This window comes from Halyomorpha halys, unplaced genomic scaffold, assembly GCF_000696795.3.
Source record: "Halyomorpha halys isolate HHAL.00 unplaced genomic scaffold, Hhal_1.1 Scaffold50.1, whole genome shotgun sequence".
In the NCBI taxonomy this organism is placed as follows: Eukaryota; Metazoa; Arthropoda; class Insecta; order Hemiptera; family Pentatomidae; genus Halyomorpha; species Halyomorpha halys.
In genome coordinates this window covers 952,275-957,394 of record NW_027106849.1, presented here as the reverse complement: position 1 = coordinate 957,394, position 5,120 = coordinate 952,275, and the positions used below count along the sequence as shown (strand labels likewise).

At 26.0% G+C, this 5,120-nt stretch overlaps 1 long non-coding RNA gene across 1 annotated transcript in view; it reads left to right on the top strand.

Annotated features, from left to right (window-relative positions):
* The first annotated feature begins 4,086 nt into the window (after positions 1-4,086).
* LOC136795237 (uncharacterized) overlaps positions 4,087-5,120 on the top strand; it is a 48,843-nt gene continuing 47,809 nt past the window's right edge. The window contains exon 1 of the long non-coding RNA XR_010842809.1: positions 4,087-4,311. This is a non-coding gene — a long non-coding RNA (uncharacterized lncRNA). The remainder of the gene's footprint in view (positions 4,312-5,120) is intronic.

Genomic DNA, 5,120 nt, shown 5'->3' with positions numbered 1-5,120 from the left:
TTAAATATTAATTCAGGCTTTATGAATAAAAACAAATTTGGCTTTAAATTATTTTGGATCTACTTTTTTAAAATGAAATAAAAACGTCACGTCGTAATAAAATAATTTAAATGTAAATGAAGCAGAACTATCGGTATATTTTTACAGCAATCAAAATAAATAAAAAAAATCCTAAAAAAAAACAAAAATTCCAAAAATAATTTTTAAAATAGGAAAAACTAAATTATTTGACTTATAAGAAGAATTTCGATCTATCAAAGACAAAATAATTTCATTATTAAAAGGCTGTTAAATTTTAATAAAATTGTAGCTTGCAATAAAATTTAATGTAGGTAAAAATGTTAACCTATTTAATATGTTAAACAAATCTATTCTGTAATTATTACATTTCAAAAAAAGAAATTATTGACTTAACACGGATTTGATACAGCTGACCCAAGTTCACACCTTGACAAATAAATATGGAACAGGTATATTCAGTATTCGCTGCAGGAACTGTCGATTTATTCCGTTCAATCAAGGTCACTTCCTCAAGATTTACGTGAGCAATAACTGGTCGGTGATATCAAAGCACCATAAACAATAATAATACATAATACAACAATTAATAATAATAGTATCTAAGCTATCAGTAGGATAGTAAATTGAAATAATAAAATGGTATATTCAAATAATCTATCTTTAAGAGAAATTTTTAGTGTAGCAATTAAAACTTATCATCATTTTAGATGCATTGAATATCGTTTGAATTCCCTTCAATAATGTACTATACAAATGAAGTAAGAAACGTTAGGCTTGCCAAGACAAGTTTAGGAAAATAACATTCCTTATAGAGTTTAATTAAATTTTACCTATGGGCAAACATTATTAGATTTTTATGTATACATATTATTTTTAAATTTTATTTAATATTTGTTAAAGAGAAAAAATATTTTGGATTAGGAGAGAAAAAATGCTTAGAGAATACTGAAAAAAAATTAAGAATAAAAAAAACAAACAAGAAATTATTGAAGGAATATAGATTAATAATATGTATTTTAGGTTAATTATATAATATCTTTACCTGGATACATTATAAGTTAAAATATTATTTGTTACTGGTCGTAATATGCTATGTAAGTAGCGACACAATGTAGTAGAGTAGCACACCTTTTTCAATAAAGTTTTTTTTTTTTTACTATATACAAGATTTCAGGAAAAAAAATGAAAAGAGCACATTAATATAATAGAAGTCGATTTAGAAACATGAAATATTAATACGTATCAGAAGGTAGGAAGACTAAAGCCAATTACAGATCATTACGTTTTAGATCTTCAATCAGGAACAAATATGGAACACTATCCATTATGAAAGGAAATATGATGGTAATAATTTTTCTTAGTTATGTAAGATTTTAGTATATATAGTAAATAACAAAAACCACTCCAAATTAATAACACTGTGTTAACAGTAGCGACCTCCATAAAAACAAAGTACGAGATAGCAAAACCAGGACAAAGATAAATACTCTTATTTTTGTAAGTACCAAAGGTTTTTTGACCTCCTAACCTCAAAATTTCCTCGAAATTATTGAATTAACAAATTACGTCTTTTTTGGGAGGTTTTTCGCTTAACATACCTAAAGCATGCGTCCTAGAGAAAAAGATTAAATAAATTAAAGAATAATTTTGAGTCGAATTAGTATTATTAATTAATAATTCGGCTAAGTACTGTGCCGTGAGCCGAGTACTGTCATAAAGCAAAAATATTTTTATTTTAATGATATTTATTGAGGAAAATTAATACAATATGCCACAAATCAAGGGCACTAAGTATCAATGTTCAAATATTCAGTTATACAATATATACAGAAATAAAAGAAACTTAAAAAGAGAAAAAAATGTAAATGATAATAACAGTACTCACTGAATTAAAAGAAAAATAACAATAATAATAAAGAAATATATAAATAAGAGAAAATATTATCATGATTTAAATAAACAAAATTTTGTGACTCTCGTTAGAAGTGAGACATGATCGGTTAGCAATTGCTGACGATTTCATTATAATATTTTAGGATAAGAAATTGAAATTTGATTGATGGAAATCTCTCTTGATTAAATGAAATATCTCTTTTATTCAACAATGTCTGTTAATTCATATTCTAAGAAAGAAATCATGACCTTGATTCATTGTTGAATGAAGTCCAAATACAAGAACGGTGCGCTTTCGGCCATACCACTAGACGAAATATTAAGATGTACTCATTTGACGTAGATTATTGTTCTTTTGTTGTTGATTTTTTTTTTATTGATTTTTTTCTAATTATTAGGGTCTACCGCTGAGAAGAAATAGGCAAATAACAGAATAAGTATCTGAAATTTCTAAATTTCTTATTTTACCAAACAACATATATGAACGGCTATATACGTTTTAAGATCATCATCGATTCTTCTTGCTATAGAATTATACCTCATTATAGAAAAAAAACGATTGTTTTATGGTTAATAAAAAGTTTACGGTATACTACTACTTGAACGAATGATTATTTTATACAACTCATTCAACGCATAATTTAAAGTTTTTATTCTATCACTTTTGAGGTAGTATGGACAGCTTAGGTGTAATATAACACGAAAAGATTTAATATATTAAATTAATCAGTTGATTAGCAAGAGTTTAAGGACAATCAGAAATGTACATTCGTCTAAAGTGTAGTAGAAACTAATTTTTTTTTATTTACAGATAATTGAGGGTAAAAAGAGCTCAAAAAAGTCAGTTATTTTACCCCAAGTTTTCAAGTAATCACTTACATGAAAAATGTTTATAATTAATAGTCAAAATTGATGGGTCTGCCAAATATAGTTAGGGGGAATAAAAATAACTGCTTTTTTAAAACGTTAAAAAAATTAATTTTTCATTAAGAGCTTTATATCTTTAAAACTACCAGCAAGGCTAGAAAAAACACTAAAACATAATTTAAAGTAGAGCAAATTCGCCAAAATATGAGCCCTAATAAAGTTCAATAGTTACGAAGATATATTTTTTTTAAAAAACAACATTTCTTAAACAATATACTGAAAAATCTGTATTTAGATTTTATTCAGGGGAATCTATATCCTAGGAACCATTCGACGCACAGATGTCTATTAGCACTCCAATTAAAGCTATTTGAATGTGCCATAAAGTAGTTTATGACACTCTTCCTGGGAGTAGTAGTTTTGATGATATTTGCTAAAATAAATCGATTTCTAGATGCAAAATTCATATTAATGTACAAACAAATATTGGGGGATTTGACTGACGCTTTTTTTTCATTAAAATACTGAATAAAGAAAAAAAATGTTTAGAAGAAAACGTTAAGAAGCCATGACGATAATTGAAATAAATGTAATTCAATCGATTACAAAAATCATACAGGAAATTTTTAATGAAACATTTGTTGAACTCATAAAGAAATTGAACAAATAAGAGTGCACTACTGTTTTATTAACAAAAACAGTAGGATAGGAAATTCAATTGATTGCATTGAAAAACAATAGTCATCATTCATTGTGAATTTGAGAGGTATAAGATGAAATATAATCAGAAGAGATAAAAGTAACAATTTAGTTTAAAATTTGATTTGATTTTAGTGAAAGAAATGATGATTTTTCTCTAAATATAAATCACAGAATTTTTAATTCATATATTTTTAACAGTAATATAAGTTTTTAAAATGAATCTTTAGCAAAACATTAAATTATATATTGTAGATATAAAAGTCCCGAGGAAAAAAAAAAACCTCACATGATAATGGTTTTTAATAGTATGAACTATGGTCAAGATAAAAATGGCCAATAAAAAAAAGAAAAGTTTTAGAAGTGTGCAGTATATATATCTATAAATATAAAAAAGTCGTGATATGTTTTTATTATATAATTTAAATTAAAAGTGGTGGATTTCATATGGTTCAAAAGGTTTTAAACATAATCTTCATAATTTAATGTTTAGTAATAAAATAACTTATTTAATTTTTACCTATATAATGTTTACTCCTGTTTTTATCTTCCTTTTTGTAGTATTTATATTTCTTTTGATAACGGTATTGTCTTCTGTAAGGCATTTAACCACCTCCTCCAGGCAGCTGAGAATGTAATGTAATTAACCAAGAAGTATGGTACGTCCTCTTCACTAAACTCCACCTCTTAGATGATTTTATAGCTGACTGACCCAACATAGGACGCTACCACGCACGCGCCGAAGAAAACTGCGCATGTGTAGAAGTGCAAACGCTCATGCGCAGAGAAAAATAAGCGCTTCATTACAACAGGCATTAGTACGGGAATAACGTAAGTAAAATATACATTATATACAAATTAAATATGATATAATATGAAATAATAAAATTTTATATTTAAAATTGATTATTTCAATTCACGGATTAAATTCAATTTATTTTAAGTTTGGTGACATTCCATTGCCAATAAAGAAACGATCGTGCTACACATAAATGATGGCTGTTCCGAAGATTCATTTTTGTGTTATATTAAGCCAAACAAATTTTTGTATTATTTTGTTCTAGAAAATGGTTAAATTTTTACATAGAATAAACAAGGAATACAGTAAATGTCATTACAAATAAATATTGAATTATTTAAGACGCGCAAAGCCTGAAGATTTGTATTCCAGAAAAAGCTAAAATTTTAGCTCATTTTTTATTCGGAGTTTCATATCCTCACAACACTAAAAAACTGGATGTAAGATCATTTACGGATCGAGAATTTGCTAAAATATGAGCTCTAATAAATCTGTTTACGTTCAATAGTTTCTGAAATTTTGTGAAAATTTTTGTTATACCGTTAGGAAATTACCATTTCATAACGGTATAACGAAAAATTATAATTGAATTAATTTTGGCGAATTTTTCTATATTGAATACGTACTGATGCCTATTACCACTCAAATTAAAGGTAGTAAAATGCACTATAAATTTAATTTATAATTAATACTTCCGTAGGAAGAGTAGTTTCCATGAAATTTAAAAAATAAATTCACTAAATGTTAATTTCTGGATGTTATGATAAAACGTTTGGTTTGTGGAATACTATATTTAAGAAACTATTATATATAGTAAAGATGTATATTAGGGTTATATTTA